At 47.7% G+C, this 17,645-nt stretch overlaps 1 long non-coding RNA gene across 1 annotated transcript in view; it reads right to left on the bottom strand.

Moving 5' to 3' along the window:
- The window catches only part of LOC149123606 (uncharacterized), a 52,685-nt gene that overhangs the window by 19,655 nt on the left and 15,385 nt on the right, over window positions 1-17,645 (bottom strand). The window contains exon 3 of the long non-coding RNA XR_016217004.1: window positions 10,228-11,347. This is a non-coding gene — a long non-coding RNA (uncharacterized LOC149123606). The remainder of the gene's footprint in view (window positions 1-10,227; window positions 11,348-17,645) is intronic.

Here is a 17,645-nt window from a genome sequence, read left to right as displayed (position 1 = left end):
GCATACATTTCTTCAGACTTACTTTTAAGAGTACAGTTTAAAAACTTGACATGGGACTCCAAATCCCATTAAACTTGGTGGTAAAAATGCCATCTTAATTGTTAAATTGATTATGTGTTAAAGTGAACATACAGACAGGATTAAGTGTTAAAGAGGCAAGAAAACCCAAGACACTGTGGCAAAAAAAAAAAAAATGTTCTACATGAAGGGTCTCTGTGAGTGAGACCCCAGTGGAAAGAACAGGCCAAGGTACTTTTCTCTAAAGGGAGAGAACTTCCACTTTGCTTATGGCCTTGTCCAAATATTATAAAGTTTGTGGACTCAAAAGGCTTCCATAGTCTAGGCAGCTCATTTTAAGAGCCTCAGGTGGTCACTGACATCATATATAAGAGTGTTAACTGTTAACAACAAGAGTCACTGTGCACTAACTCCCCATGCAGGACCTCTGTCCTCAATGAGTTGTATTGAGAGTTAACTGTAAAACCAGTTCTCAAACAGTTTTGTCTGTGTGTATGTGTATGTGTGTGTGTGCATGTGCAAAATTTTTACTTAGTTGGTCTTCTATGTACAAAGTTAATTGAAAATGAATCTTAATGGAGAATGGGACTGGTAACAGAAAAGGGAGGAAGGGAAGAGGGCGGGTGTATGAATGGGAGGACTGATACGGTGGGAAGAATAACTATATTCCTAAAGTTGTATTTATGAAATTTGTATTCCTTAAAAAATTAAAAAAAAAAGAAGCTAAGGAATGACATCTGACAATCACTACCTGGACAATCAGAAGAATGGAAGAGGCAAGACCAAAGCTCACAACTGGTGTGGGAACTTTCAACAATGCTTCATTTGGACACCCAAACCTGCCATGGACTCCACCACGGGGTTCAATAGTACCAAGCCAGGCCCATAACACCTTACTCTTCCCCAGGCTACACTAAATGTGCAGTGGCAAAGGGCAACAGCAAATTGACCCTTGAAGCAATGCTCCACGGCAATTTGTCTCAATAACTCAGACTTAGGAAATGAGCCACTTGGAGAGGAGGGGCCAGTCAAGTCCATCAGGAGAGGTTTTCTGAAAGTGTGACATAAAGAACACGAGAAAGCACATACCAGAGTGGCCTGGATCTGGGACAAAGGGCCAACGGCAGGAAATGGGGATGTCCATAGGAAACCAACAGCAAGTGAAGAGCTTTCCCTGGGGGCTTTCCCCTATGGTGAGATCAATAATTAACACACAATTTTCAAATGCCTCTCTCTTGGCCTCAGTCCCACACTGAAGTCAGATGCTAAAGTAGAACCTTGAATGATCAAGCCTTGCAGAGTAACGGAGAGAGCAAGGTCAGGACGGCCACCTCCCTGTCTATGCTGCTGCTCCTGGTGAAAACAGAGCTGCACCGTAGCAAGGGCTAGAGGTCCTTTTGCTCCTGGCAGGAGCTAGCACAACCGAAATTAGCAAAGGAACGTAGGGTTCTGGTCCCTGCGCAGATCAATAAGGGACAGCCTATCCCCTGTTTCCACCCCATCCTCTTTCCCAAAAACCCTTGAAGGAGATGATCTCTTCAGGGAGAGAGAAGACTGGAGCATGGTTTTGAACCACTGGGGACTTCTGAGAGCCTGTATGACTGTAACACCTTTCCACGGCTGACCAGCAACTCGTGTTGATGCAAAAGGAAAACAGAAGCAACCATCAGGGATGCATCCAATCCATGTGGAGATCCTGTTGGGTTTTGCTTTACAGCACAACCGATGGCAGTGTTTAACATTCGTACCTCATCCCACCTCCCCATTTGAGACTTCATTACCTCATATGTCAACTACTCCAATATTTCCTCAATGAACCACCCCATCGCAACTCATCCACAATATTGTAAGCACCGCTGCACACACACACACACACATCACACATTCTGATTTGTCTGGGACATTCCTGGGTTCAGCACTGAAAATCCCATGTCTCAGGAAACCTGTCAGTTCCAAGAAAACTGTGATAGTTGATTAACCGGATACAGGCACACCTGTGTGTGTGTGTACATGTGCATGTGAGTGTGAGAGAATACAACTCATCTTTGCCTGCAAGGCTTTATTTGTAGTGAGTAGTCAACATAAGTGGACAGATGGGTGGATGAATGGACAGATGGAAGAAACAGGCTAACTCAGGGGAAAACTCATACCCATCCTCTACAATGTGATACAATGTACTAGAGAGGATTGTTTTGCTTGTTTTAGTATTGCTTGGCTTATAGAGAATTTTTGACATATTAATATTCACAGCAATCCAGTAGAAATATCACATTTTTCCCTCACACCACAGATGACGTACCTGATCCAAGGACACGGCTAAGGGGAGACAAGGTAGTGACAAAGCCCAGGGTCACGGTTCTAAGCCCTTTCAAACTCCATTACCCTCTACTCTAGTAACTTCATCCCTCTCTGTTCTCTAAACAGGCAACAAGTCATCTACTCTGGCTTCCACATCTTTTCCCAAGCCAGCCCATCATGAAGGAAAGTCCTCATAACATTTATTCATGTAATCATAATGGCTGTCATTTGCTGGGCCCTAACTATACGTTGAGGGAAGAGAGGGTGTAGACAGAGTACTCGGTCTCTTATTGTTTGGGCGTCTAAGTGCCACACAGCAGCGCCACTCACATTTCCTGGGTGAGAACTTGTCTGTGGCCCCACTGAGCACCAAGTGGCTGGGAAGCATAGTTCTCCCATGATCCTAGGGAGGACGGCAAAACCGGACAAGGAGGAGCACTAGACGGCTCCATCAAGGAATCAAAGACAAATGTCATTCCTATGAACTGGAGCCATGGGGCATGACCCAGAGAGAAGGACAAAGAACAACTGAGTTTCAGAGACCTAACAATAAGTCTCCAACAGGCAAACCAGGGCATGCAAACAAGGTGAGCTGTGACGTGGTAACTAACACAGGAGACCAAGGGTCTATAGCTGATTCACCATCTCGGGACAAGTGACTCAAGTTCTCAGATGGGGGATCAGAGGCCAGCCTTAGAGCACTGCTTCCTCGGGTCACCTTACCAACAATGATACTTCTTAAAAGCCTGGACTTCCTCGTGAAACTTCACCTACACAGTCACACAGCATAACAGGACTGTGGGACGTCATCTGGGAAGACACAGACTCACTCTCGGGATGGGTGTATCTCTCCGTCATTAACGCATACGTGTGTGTATATGCACACACCCATCTGCACACATACACCAACCAGACAGAAGACAACATCTGCATTTTCTGTACTAAGTTCTCTGTCTGGAAAACTCAACTGAAGGAGTGAGACCAAGGAATCTTATCTCTTGAGATGTCAGATGCTCTGACAGTCCTTGAAGCTGTGTGACTTCATAACTAAACTCGCTCAAATGGGTTTGCTGGAAGCAGTCTGTGTCTAGGCGAGGAACTGGATTAGGACGATGCCTGTATCTTGACCAAGTGGTACTGTGTAGTGAGGGTTAGCACTCAGAATATGCATCGGATAACACTTGTTAACAGTGCTATTGATAGTGGTGACCTTAACCACGTATCTCTGACCCTGAATTTAATTCTGAGATACACACAGTCAAAAGCCCCCTAGTGTCACCCAGCATCAGAATATGGGTCTGGCAAGCCCTGGGAGAGTCTCTGAGTACCAATTCTTAGAACTACACAGATAAACAATTTGAAATTTTTCTTGAGTATTTGGAAACTGAGTATTTTCAAAATAACTGGTTGTTTAACCAAATTAAACTACATGGTCTTAAACTACTCTGCACAGATGCAAAATATCATCTCCACCCAAGGGACAATAATATTTGGCTATTTCTAGCTTGATCCAAATAATTTATTAGGTAAATAAAGATCCCAACATTGATAATGCCCGTGATCCAAAAACGGTTCTACCAGTCAGTTTTACAGGAAATGGACACATCTATAGAGTTTTCCAGTAGCAAAGTTAAGCTAATGAGTTTGGAGGGCCAGAAGTAAATTGTCTTGTAATTTACATAATTGCTGCTGTGCTATTGACCTGAGGAGGGCCTTCTCCAGTGTCTACACTGTGTTCAATTTCATTTCATTCAATCCTTACTTAAGGTATACTAAGCTGATCTTCTGTATATTAAGATAATCGAAAATGAATCTTGATGTGAATGGAAGGGGAGAGGGAGTGGGAAAGGGGAGGGTTGTGGGTGGGAGGGACGGTATGGGGGGGGGAAGCCATTGTAACCCATGAGTCGTACTTTGGAAATTTATATTCATTAAATAAAAGATAAAAAAAATAAAAAATAAAAAAAAATTTCATTTCATTCATTTGAGGGCTTACTTATGCAAAGTATGGCATTCATGTCAGAGGCTACAAGGACAGCGGTGGTGGCGGTGGTAATAATTGCCATTTGTCACACTCATTTTCTAGGTGAGGTGACTGAAACTCAGCAATTGCATTAAGTAATAAATGACAACATTAGACTTTAGAGAGGGGCCATGGGACCCCAGAGAGTCCATGCTCAGAACCACAACAGCCTGGCTGGCACCGCAGCTCAATAGGCTAATCCTCCACCTGCAGCGCTGGCACACCGGGTTCTAGTCCCGGTCAGGGTGCCGGATTCTGTCCCAGTTGCCCCTCTTCCAGGCTGGCTCTCTGCTGTGGCCTGGGAAGGCAGTGGAGGATGGCCCAGGTGCTTGGGCCCTGCACCCCATGGGAGACCAGGAGAAGCACCTGGCTCCTGCCTTCAGATCAGCGCGGCGCACCAGCCGCAGCACACTGGCCGCAGCGACCACTGGAGGGTGAACCAACAGCAAAGGAAGACCTTTCTCTCTGTCTCTCTCTCTCAATGTCCACTCTGCCTGTCCAAAAAAAAAAAAAAAAAAAAAAAACACAACTGCCTCCTTCTGCCCTCAGAGCACTGGCAGTCCTATGCTTACATCTACAGAATGCACCACCTACAGTGGCTGCACCTGCATGACTCTACGGCATCTGATTCACCCCCAAAGCCAGGTCTACACCTGCCTACCGGGCCCCTGCCTGCTACTCTCTGCCCCGCATTCCAATTCCCTCTGGCAGCTGGAGTACCTCATTCTTAGCCCTGCTCGATTCCAGCCTGCCTCCTGCCCAGAGCTCAGACTGCTGCCCCTCCAGAACTCAAGTGCCCTGTGCCCAACCTAGAGGTAGCGCAGAGCAGTAAGGAAGAGCTTACAGTTAGACCCACTTCTCAGACTCGGTTTCCTTATCTATAATGCAGAGGTAACATTAGCTCCCCTTAAGGTGGAGTGAAAGACTCTAGCTAAAATGCCCTGTGAGAGGCACATGCCCTGGTCGTGCACATCTGCCTCGAATCTCTCGAGGTTGTGCTTGGCCAGGATGAGACCACTGTCCTCACAGAGCATCAAGGATGCTTCACTCGGTATGTATATTCTTTGGATTCCACGCAGCACTGCCATTCCCAGGGCTTACCCCGAATCCAAGTCGGTTTCCCCAGCCGTCAGGCTGGCCGAGGAGTCAGGGCTCTATTTCCCCTGGAATCCCTGGCTGTGGACCCAGCATGGCGGCACTTCAGAACAGTGCTATTCAATAGAATTTTCTGGGGTGATGGAACCGTTCTGTATCTGTGCTATCCAAAATGGAAGCCCATAGTCACAAGTGGCTACTGAGCACATGAAATGTGGTTGGTGCATGTAAGGGATGGAAATTTTAATTTTCATTATAATTAATTTTCATTTAAATCACTGCACGTGGCTGTGTCTAGTGACTATCATATTGCACACTGCAGGTGTAGCACATATCCAACCAGGTGTGTCTCTCTGCTCCCAGCCATTACGTCACCCCAAGTGTGATTGTCTGGCTACTCACAAAGAAGTTCAGTCCCAGAGGTAACTCACCCCACACCTGTTGGCTCCTGTAGATGAGGTGGTAATGACATCTAATGCATTTGCCTCAACACGGGGAAATCCACCTCCCAAGTAACAACCCTTTCAGGGGTCACTAGAAGGTGAGGAGGAGAGAGAGGAGCTATGCAGCAGTGAGATTGCAGCAGCCAGAGCTAAGAAGGGATGTGTATAATTACATATCCCAGAGCCGGAGAGGATTAGAAGTGCTACGGACAGGAATGTCAGGCTACAGAACTTTCAACATCTAGTCTGTCTCTCTCTGGCAACATCTGACAATTTGGGTTTGGGGCTACTCTGTGGAGAGACCACTCCCAGTACAGCGAGTTGTCATGTGACCTTGCCTAAGCCAACCAACACCTCTCGTTTATTTCCCTAGCCAGAGTGATTGGCTCAGCAACAGGTACGAGACCCAACCAGCCTCAGTGAGACCTCAGGAGACTTGCTGGCAATGCAGGGATAGAAGCAGACAAGCTTTCCTTTGGGATTTAAACCTGAGGTCTATGGGGAGTGGAGCCACTACAACCATCTTGCTACCATTTGCAGTCTGAGAATGGAGTCAAAACTGAGGACTGAAAAATGAAGTGGAAGAAACTGGACCCTAGGTTGACTTCTGAGTCCTGAATCAAAATAAGTGAGAAACCACAGCTTTTCTATGCATATGAGCCAGTATATTTTAAGCTGAGTTTCCTAGCATTTGCAACACAAAGATTCCCACCTGATACAGAAATGAGACTCATTTTCTAGCTGATGCAAGTGAGTCTACAAGAGATGAACCAACATGTCCAAGTTCACCTCCACAATCATAAAGCAGCCAACCTAAGATCTGAAGCCACTTCTTCATTTCACTTTGGTTAGGAGGAGGAGAGATAGTTTTAGCTGATTATAACGTACATATATATGTAAAAATTTTTAAAAGATGAGAGTGAAGGAATGATAAAGAGTGACAGATAATGTGAGGTCCAAGTTTCAATGATTTCTGTAGACTCTGAACACCTGAGGTTTTCCCAAATGCCCATCTCTTCCTCCACAAGATGGAAGATGAAAGATGACTCTGAGTACTCCATGAACTATTGTAAGCTCCACCTATTTTTTTCTTTTGACAGGCAGAGTTAGTGAGAGAGAGAGAGGTCTTCCTTCCATTGGTTCACCCCCAAAATGGCCGCTACGACCGGCGCGCCGCGCTGATCTGAAGGCAGGAGCCAGGTGCTTCCTCCTGGTCTCCCAAACGGGTGCAGGGCCCAAGCACTTGGGCCATCCTCCACTGCCCTCCCGGGCCACAGCAGAGAGCTGGCCTGGAAGAAGAGTAATCGGGAATAGAACCTGGGGTGCCAGTGCTGCAGGCAGAGCATTAGCCTAGTGAGTCGAGGCGCTGGCCTAGCTCCACCTATTTTTAGAGCATTAATTAGAAATGTTTTCAAGTAAAACATCTGTTCATTCATTTGCCAAAACATCAATATTGGCATTTCATTGCTCAGAACAGTCATTAGTGTCAGGAGACCATGGAAAGCAAATCTAGACTGATAAAGGCTCTCAGTTTTCAGAAGGTAAACAACCATGAATTTCTCTAATTATTTAACTTTTTCCCACCAGAATAATCCAAAGTGAGCATACACTTCTCGGCAGAATATCTCAGCAGCAGCAGCCCTCCACAGGTATCCAATTTTCAAAGTTCCATGTCTTCAAATACATGCCAATTTTGCATTCTACTCCATAATACACCCATTGGTTTCCATATAAAAGTAGTTTAAGGTATTTATGAACTACACTACTTAACTTACTCTTTAGGGGCTGGCATGGCATAGCAGGTAAAGCCAACACCTGTGACACCAGCATCCTGTATGGGCACCAGTTCGAGTCCTGCTGCTTCACTTCCAATGCAGCTCCCTACCAGTGCACCTGAGAAAGTGGAAGATGGTCCAAGACCTTGGGTCCCTGCCACTCATGTGGGTGACCGAAAGAAGCTCCTGGCTCCTGCCTTTGGCCTGCCCCAGTGCTAGCAGTTGCGTCATTTGGGGAGTAAACCAGCAATGGAAGGTCTATCTCTACCTGTCTCTCTGCTCTCCCTCTAACTCTACCTTTCAAACAAATGTACAAATCTTTTTTTAAAAAAACGTTCATTGTTCCCTTTATCATAATCATTATTCTGAGAGGCAGAGACAGACAACATAGAGAGTTTCCGTCTTCTGATTCCCTGCCCAAATGTTCACAACAGCCAAGGCTGAGCCAGGAACTCAATCCTGGTGCCCCAGTTAGGTAGCAGGGACTCAACTACTTGAGCTATCATCACTTGCAGTCTCCCAGGCTATGTATTAGCAGGAAGCTAGAGTGGGAGTAGAGCCTGAACTCAAACCCAGACGTTCAGGTATGGGATATGGGTATCCCAACCAGCAGCTTTAACCCACTAGACCATACATCCCCTACTTAATTTAGTTCAGCACAATCTACCAGTGCAATGCATTTTCTGGTTTCATGAACCACATGTATCTTGCAGCTCCTCATACATTTAGTGAACTACCAATCACCCCAAGGTGTCACAGATCAGAGAAAATGGGACAACAATGACACAAACAATGGATTCATACCTACTGCTTGCTTGGCATCTGCCTGGGTGTTTGACATACATTAACATGAGAGGTTAAGTGGTTTGGTCACGTCAGTTCTGAAGGATAGAGTTAGGATTAAATGCCATCTCTGACTCCAGACCACTAGGCCTTAACATTTATCAAGTTCACGTCTTAACATTCAACCCTACTGCCATCTGAGGGTTGTAATAAAGAGTGTGTAGCAGACTAGGATGGAAGCAGGCATAGCCTCGCAAAGAACATGGTAGTATCTATCAAAATTCTACATGCTCACCCCGGCAATGTGGCAATTCCATCACTGCATGCGCATCCTAGTGAAACACTTGCTGAAGCAGACAGTAAGGCACACACAGGTCACTCGTGCAGCACTGCTTTTAAAAGGAAAGAATCTAAATGTCCATGGACACTAGAACTCTTGCATTCCAGCACATCCATACAATGGGTTGTTATTAAGCCATTATAAAGAACAAGGTCAATGTTTATGGGTGGCATAGGAAATTCTCCAAAGTGTGAGGTTCCGTGAAAAGGACAAGGTATACAGTCACATACAGAACGAGGCAGGGGGGTTGAAAACAACATGTAACAAAACCATGTGTTTGTGCATGAACAGCTGCCATGTTTGATGACGATCAATGGTGGTCCCAAGAGGGACACCTAAGAGGCATCGCGATGAGTCACCAGGGGCAACAAGAGTGACAGGCACATTAGGAGTATAGGAAAATAACCACTTTATCAAAGATGCTAGAGGAACAAAAGATACCATGCAGGATAACAAGGGGCAAATCATAAAGGACTTGAGGGGAAGTGGCCTGGAACACAGAGTAAGGATTGTCCCCAGCAGGCCCTTTGCACAACCATTCCAAAGGCTGGCTGTGTGCTGTGCCACAGAGATGATCCCCCTGGCTTAGAGTCACCCAGCTGGCTGGGGACGCCAGATGACCTGTAAGTCCCACACTGCCCACTGTCAACTCATTCACCTTTGGATTGTTGATCTTTAAGTTGTGGTCCACGTGTATCTTGGTCTCAGAAACAAACCACAAACTGACCCAAAGACAACAAGCTTGTCATTTTCTACAGGAAGCTCTTGTGTTACCAGCTCACCTTTAATTGTACTTGGGCTTTGATTTAAAATCCTCGGTGTTTTCCTCCATTGTGTTACCACAACCACCTACCCACAAGTATTTTTAATAATAACACCCACTCTCCTGCACCGTAAGCATCTCTTCTGGCACCTTCCGTCATTCGGTCATTCGTAGGTGCTTTGTGTATCTTGCTCCTTTCGTGCCCTGATCTTGAACGGCCCAGTTCCAGGAGCCCAGAGGGGAACTGGATTACTGCAGGGATGCTGCCCCCTGCAGGCTCTGTCACGCACCACCCTTAAAAGCGAAGTCTGACTCCAGAATACCAGCAAGTAATGTTCTGACTCCTTCATGTGGGTTATCTCATGTCATTCTCTTAATAACCCCATGAGGTTAAGAATTACTATTATCTCGACTTTTCCAGGGAAAATCCTGAATCCCCAAATATTTGAGTAACTTAGCCAAGCTCACACCACTAACAAGTAGCAGAAATGGGATTGGAACCCAAACCGCCTCTCTCCAGTGTCTGCCCTGCTAGCCACTATAGGAGTATGAATCTGTCTCCCTGAAGGAAGGCAACCCACACTTTTGGAGCAGCTGTCTCATGACAGGCATCTCCTATACATTCTCCCATTTAATCCACCAGCCGGCCAAAGCTAAGTATATTTATTTTTTAAAATTAATCGACTTACCCTTGGTCCCACGGCTGGCAGGTCAGCTGTTCCGGGTCTGAGCATTGGCTCCACCGTGTGGTGCTCCTGCCAGGGCACAGCTCAGATGTCACTGCAAAGCCTGACAGCCGCCAGCCACTGCCCCTTTGGCCTCGGGATCGCCCCATGTGCACCAGGGCCACTCTCCCTGAGGCTGTCCCAGCCAATGACCGGCACAAGGGCAGCTCTGGAGCCAGGCCACTTACTCAGGTCTGGGCAGCCTTGGCCTGGAGGCTCCCAGTGGGCCTGGGTTGCAGTTGGTAGCTCTCACCTCCTTCCTGCCTGCCCCTCCTCAGCAGGTGTCAGGCCTGCCTTGTGCTCTGAAGGTCTCCTGTCCACTCTTAATCCTTCCTCCTTCATCCACACAGGTGCATCAGACTGGAGCTTAGTCCGGAACATCAGCGACTGTAGAGGGAGGAGTCTGGATTTGCAATCAAAGCCGGGACCAATGTCTTGCATCTGCATTTCTGGGCCACCTTGATGGTGTGGTTCAAGCATCATCTATAAAGCTGCCACTGAAATCCAGTCGCCAATGTAAATGGGTTGAGAGGTGGGGCCTTTAAGAGGGGACCAGGTCACGAGCCTCCCTCACGTTAGCCGTCCAGTTAGCATCATTACTGCAGGAGCGGGTTCGTTGCTGTAGGAGCACTGTCCCAATGAAAGGGTCAGTCTGACCCCCCTCCTTGCTCTCTTACTTTCTCATCATCTGATGCCTTCCAACTGCCAGGTTACAACACAGCACGAAGGCCCTCACCAGATACAGGTGCGACTCTCTTGGACTTTCTGGCCTCCAGAATTGAGAGTTAAATCAATTGTGAGTTAAATCAACTCTCATTCTTCAGAAATCACCCAGTCTGTGTGGTTCCTTTACAGCAGCACAAAACGGACTCAGAGAGCTGGTTCCCAGGTCTGCAAAGGGGAAGCAGTGCTGGACCCTGCCCATGCCGCTGTCCCCATGCTGTGCAGGTTAAGAAAGATTTGACGTCAGCCAGACTTGGTTTCCACTCCTGGCTGGGTAAACCGGGGCAAGGGCTTTGACTTCTCTGCAGTCCAAGTTTCTCATCTGTGTAATGGGCACACTGACACACATCTCGTGGTGTTCCTGTAATAATCCGGAGTCATACTGAGAATCTGTTGACACTAAACACAACATGCAGGGCAATTGTGGAAAATATCATAGATGGGGAAAGTGCTCTGTAAGGAACTTCCATCAGACAGAGGTGAGCTATTGCTATTATAAATGCCACAAGAGAAAATGGAATTGAAAGGTCTAGAGTTCAAAGGTCAGAGATATTTAGGGAAGAGTAGTCAGGACTTTCCTTAGACTCCTACTCCTTAGGGCAAGCTATGCGACTGGGAGAAGTCCATGTGTGAAGCATACGAGCAAATAAACCAGTAAGGAAATGAATGACGAGGCTCACTACTTCCAGTGGCTATTCCAGTTAAATTCCACAACCTTAGGGTGGTCTCAGTGCTCCCCACTGAAAGTAGGGGTGAAGGCAGGCCAGGTGTGGGGACCAGCAAGAGGCCTTCTCCTAACGGTGCCTGGAGGCCCCTGCCCTCTGGGCCTTGATGGCTGAGAATGGATGAATCCAATAAAAGCACCCAGATTTGTGTGTTAAATGGGGGGGAGGGGAATGCCTAGAGAAAGGAGGGACCTTGGGCTTCTGAGAGCTTAACCAAGAGTTCACACTCACACTGAGAAACTGGACACACAAAATGGAAGACTTCTTTCTCTGCCTTTGCCTCCCTGTAGCCCTGCCTTTCACATACATCTTTTAAAAGAAGAGTAACATTCTCAGGACATGGTGTTCCTGTTTGGAAGAGTACTCTGGTGCCGAGCCCACGGGCAGCACTCTTCGCACCTGCCTGCCTAGCCTCCACGTGCACAGAGGCAAGGAAACACATCACCAGCTCTTTGGCGAACCAGGGTGGCTCCTTCCTTTGACTCGGGCTCCTTGGAGCAAGTTTTGCATTGGGAGGAATTCATAAATGGGATAAATAATAAACTGATAAAGAACTGAATGGGAAGCCTCACTCCTTCCAGTGGTTCCAGTAAGTTCTATTGCCTTATGGTAGACACCATGCTCCCCAGGGACAGGCATATACACAGGATGCAGCTGAAAGCCCCTCATGTGTGGCCATGGTCAAGTACTTAAAGTAGAACCAGTACTGTCTACCTCCCAAAACTGACGAGAAGATTCAACGTGGTAGCCACGAGAGGTCTTGCGGAAATTCTACTGAAATTCACCAAAAATCTAGAGGATGTAGATTGCTTGTGAAAGCCGATCAGCCAGGGCTGTGTTTAGCTCCTGGAGGCCACCAGAGGTAAAACTGAGACTGCAAACTCGGACACAAACCACAAGAGTTTACAGCTTCAAAATTGCAAAATCTTGGTTAACAGCTTCCTGTTTTCACAGATTGTGGCGGTTAGTGGGACAAGGACGGGGCGGGGGTGCCACTAAACTGCAATCCGAGAGTCAGGGGGGTTCAGGCTGCCTGGGGCACCTCCTTCAGGAAAGCCACAGCCTCCAGTGGCCCCTTCATTTCCCTGCACCCTGACCTCCAACAGTGAACCCCAAGGGTCCTAAACAGCAGGCACCCAAAGACCTGGGAGGATGAGCCACCTGGAGCTCAGCCCAAGCAGCTGGCAAATGCTGTCTTCCACAGGCTCCCTTATGGGCCCGGGCAAAGGCCAGCACATGCAACGGGCCACTCAGTCTAGAAGGCAAGACCTTGGCGATGACCGTCAGAGAACTGCAGAGTGCCTGGGAATGACGGCATCGCTTCTTTGCGGCCCCTCTCCCTTTACCCACCCATGCTAATCGGGTGCAAATGTGGCCCTAAAGGTTCATGTGCTGGGTGCTTGGTCCTCAGGGTGCTACGAGGTGAGAGAACCTTTCAGACACAGGTCCTAGTGGGTGGTTGGGTCACTGGGCACACTACCTTTTGAAGAGACTAATGTAACTCTTAAAGGACCCCAGTTAGTTCCCATGAAAGTGGGTTGTCAATAAATGAAGCCAGCCCATGTGCCCGGTCCTTTGTGCATCCATGTCACATCCCTTCCCACTTCTGTCATGTTATAATCCAATCAATAGGGTCCTCCCCGGAGCCGGTGGCATCAAACTCCTGAACCTCCAAACTGTGAGCTGAATAAACCTCTTCGCTATATAAGCACCCAGCCTCAGACATTCTGTTATAGCAACAGAAATCATACTAATAGGGGCTAGAGCTGTGGAGCAGAGGGTAAAACCACCCCCTGCAAAGCCAGCATCCCGTATGAGTGCTGGTTCAAGTCCTGGCTGCTCCAGCTCCTTGCTAATGCACATGGAAAAGCAGTGGAGGATGGCCCAAGTCCTTGGGCCCCTGCACCCACATGGGAGACCCAGATGAATCTCTTGGCTCCTGGCTTCGGTCTGGCCCAGCCCTGCCATCGTGGCCATCCGGGTACCGAACCAGCAGATGGAAGATTTCTCTCTCTCCCTGTAATTTTGCGTTTCAAATAAATAAGATACACCTGTTTATCAGACTGATGCACCTGCCTAGGAGATCTGTGGCAGTAAAGGTGGTGCTGAGCCCACACTCAGCCAGGCAGACACTGGGTTCTGCTTGCTCTCCTAAGCATGCTTTAACATGAAAATGTCTTCCCACGACTTTGAAAGGACTGTGTTCTGACAGCCACTTCATCAGGGGAGACATGAAACCCAGAGAAATCCAGGGGTGCGTTATCGGCCATGACCCAAAGGGAACAGACCCCAAGCACTCAATTCCTAGTCACTGCTTAGAACCCCCTTGTGTCTGACTTTCCGTGTATCTAAGAGATAAGGGTAAAATTTTTGTGTCAACTGCACCAGGCTATGGTGTCCAGTGGTTTGGTCAAACACTAAGTGTAGATTTTCTGTGGAGGTATTTTGTAGATGAGGTTACCATCTCCAATCAGCTGATTCCAAGGAGATTAGCCTCAATAATGTGAGTCTTCAACCAATCAGGTGAAGACTCACTGGCCGGCACCCCGGCTCAATAGGTTAATCCTCCACCTGTGGCGCTGACACACCGGGTTCTAGTCCCAGTCGGGGCGCCAGATTCTGTCCCGGTTGCCCCTCTTCCAGGCCAGCTCTCTGCTGTGGCCCAGGGGGGCAGTGGAAGATGGCCCAAGTGCTTGGGCCCTGCACCCCATGGGAGACCAGGAGAAACACCTGCCTCCTGTCATCAGATCGGCACGGTGCGCCGGCCGCAGCGTGCTGGCCACGGCGATCATTGGAGGGTGAACCAACAGCAAAAGGAAGACCTTTCTCTCTTTCTCTCTCTCTCACTATCCACTCTGTCAAAAATAAAAAATAAAAAAAAAGGAAGACCTTTCTCTCTGTCTCTCTCTCTCTCACTGTCCACTTTGCCAATCAAAAGAAAAGATAAAAGAAGACTGCAGATCAGAAGTGAGGTTCCCAATGCTGAGATTCTAACAGAAGCCCTGCCATGTCCAGCATACGTGCCTGCCCTGCACGTTCAGAGCCATGACTGCAGCATCAGCAGCCAGCACTGCGGTGCAGGGAGTTAGGTCACTGCCTGCGACCCGTGTCAGAGCGCCAAAACCCAGAGAGGCAGTAGAAGATGGCCCCAGTACACTTGGGCCCCTGCAACCCATGAGGGAGACCCAGATGGAATTCCAGGCTTGGCTTCAACTTGGCCCAGCCCCAGCCTTTGCAGCCATTTGGTAAAGTGAACCAGTGAATGGAAGATCTTTCTCTGTGTCTCCCTTTCAAATAAATAAATCTTTTTTTTTTTTTTTTTTTTTTTTTTTTTTTTTTTTTTTGACAGGCAGAGTGGACAGTGAGAGAGAGAGACAGAGAGAGAAAGGTCTTCCTTTGCCGCTGGTTCACCCTCCAATGGCCGCCGCTGCAGCCGGCGCACCGCGCTGATCCTGGCAGGAGCCAGGAGCCAGGTGCTTTTCCTGGTCTCCCATGGGGTGCAGGGCCCAAGCACCTGGGCCATCCTCCACTGCACTCCCTGGCCATAGCAGAGAGCTGGCCTGGAAGAGGGGCAACCGGGACAGAATCCGGCGCCCCAACCGGGACTAGAACCCGGTGTGCCGGCGCCGCAAGGTGGAGGATTAGCCTATTGAGCCACGGCGCCGGCTCAAATAAATAAATCTTGAAAGAAAAACAAGAAGCTGCAATATCATTCATTACCTGTGTTTCCAGGCTATTGGCATGGCCCTACAAATGTTGGACTCGCCTTCCTTGAAATCACATGAACCACTTGCTAAAAATAGAGATCTCAGTGCAGCTAAACGTGCATCCTGTGGTTCCGTTTCTCGTAAGAACCCTCAGTGATGCACGCGGTAATTATTAACACTGTGGGCACGTGGCGAGCAGACAGCAGGTCTCACGCTGCGCTCACATAGAAGTGCTTTGGGAGGTACACTGGAGCTGGGGTCAGCCCCATTTCACAGGAACTGGCACTCGGAAGCCATTTGCTCCAAAGCTCACATCTCATGGATGGTAGAACAGAAACCTACACCCCAGTCTTCCTCCTCCAAAATGTCTCGCTCTTTGTCCCAGTGGATCCTCACAGAGCATCTCGCGGGCTGCACGTTCGCAGAGGAGCGTGCGGCCACAGCTCTCCATCTGTGGAATCTCACACTGATCCTCCCTCAGCCTTGGTTTCGCTTTTCACGACTTCATCTGCCCATGTTCAACCACAGTCCAAAAATATTAGTGTTTGTCTTCAGAGAGACCAGATTCACATAACTTGCATTACAGCATATTGTTTTCATTGTTCTATTTTACTATGAATAATTGTTGTTAATTTCTTAGTGTGCCTAATTCATAAATTAAACTTCATCATAGGTGTGACATATAGGGAAAAGAATAGCATATGTAAGATTCGGTACTATCCATGGTTTTAGGCATCTACTGGAATCTTGAAATGCAGCCCTCGCAGACACGAGAACACTGTACTTGGCCATGCACTCCAGGTTACTGGCATGTTAATTCTCCAACATGCAATCTCAGAAATACTAAGTCAGCTCTGATGCTCATCCCTTGCTCACTCCCCACATCTAATCTTAAGTCTTTGGGGAGCCAGCCTCAATAAACGTCTCACATATCCGTCCTCTTTTTGTTCCCTCCCCATGGAGGTCACATATGCCCATGCCCTGGGCCCTTCTTATCTGTAGGCTGGGCACAGAACAGATTTTGAAAACAATTGAGCTCTCCTGGGATGTAAGGAACCAGCGAAGGAAATGCCATGTGCTCATTGTTGCAACCAAGACCTTTCAGATCCCTCAGACATTTTTAAATGCCCAGGACCTTGACTCCAACAATTCCCATTGTTCCTGCCAAGCAATCAGACAGTGCCATGTTTAAAAGGCTGGGCGGGCTTGCTGAGAGCATTTCTAAGTGGGGACTGTATCTCACTTCCTAAGGGGCCATGGGGAGAATCTGCAGGACCTGGGGTAACATAGCAATTAGTCAGTGGGGCATAGCAAAATAGCACACGAGAAAAAATTATCCCCACCCACGCAACTTTCAAATTTCCTGCTGGACATTCACATGGATGAAAAACCTGTTCATCCTTCTCTGGTTATAACAGAGTTTCACAAAGAAATACACGGCACCTTTTGTACCTTGTTAATATTCACTTAAATCTCTAGAAATGTAACGAGAGAGGTGCAGATAGCACGGTGTCTAATTTAGAACTTTACCATGAGTTGTTCATTGCTTTGGAAAAAATCACTGACAGTGACGCACTCGAGGGCCAGCAGTAGCCGCAGCATGCCTGTGTCGATATGTCTGCCTTTGTGACTTACAAGGAGTGACTGTGCCGTCTCCACCTCCAGCGCCGGCATTCTGAAATATCCTGTACTACTGCATTACCCATGACTGTCCTAGTTTTCTCCATTATATAACAGTTTTGCCAGTCAGAGCATAATGGAAAAGAGTATGGTAGTTCCACAAGAATGAAAAACAGAATTAACCCTGTGACCCATAAATTACACTTCTGTGTATATACACCCCAAAAAATTCAACGCATGGATTCAAACAAAAATACGTGTACGTTTATGTTCATAACAGACTCATTCACAATAGTCAAGAGGTGGAGGTACCTCAAGTGGTCATCAGCAAATGAATGATGGAACAGAACGTGCTCAAAAGGAAGGCAATCCCAATACATGCCACCATACAGGTGTGTTTTGAAGACTGACTGTGAAACAAGCCATAGACATAAGACAGTTACTGTCTGACTGCATTCGCAGGAGATACCCAGAGAAGTTAGATTCACGCAGAGAGCAGAATGGCAGTTGTGGCGGAAGTGCGGGGCGGGGGGGGGGGGGGGGGGTAACTGCTTAGTAGGCGCCGAGTTTCCGTTTGGGCAGATGAAGAAAGTTCTAGAGATGACCA

The sequence above is a fragment of the Oryctolagus cuniculus genome, chromosome 11 (genome assembly GCF_051225735.1).
Source record: "Oryctolagus cuniculus isolate XC-2025 breed Fujian yellow rabbit chromosome 11, ASM5122573v1, whole genome shotgun sequence".
NCBI lineage: Eukaryota > Metazoa > Chordata > Mammalia > Lagomorpha > Leporidae > Oryctolagus > Oryctolagus cuniculus.
The sequence above is the reverse complement of the archived record's forward strand: the minus strand, read 5'-3'. Positions and strand labels throughout refer to the sequence as shown.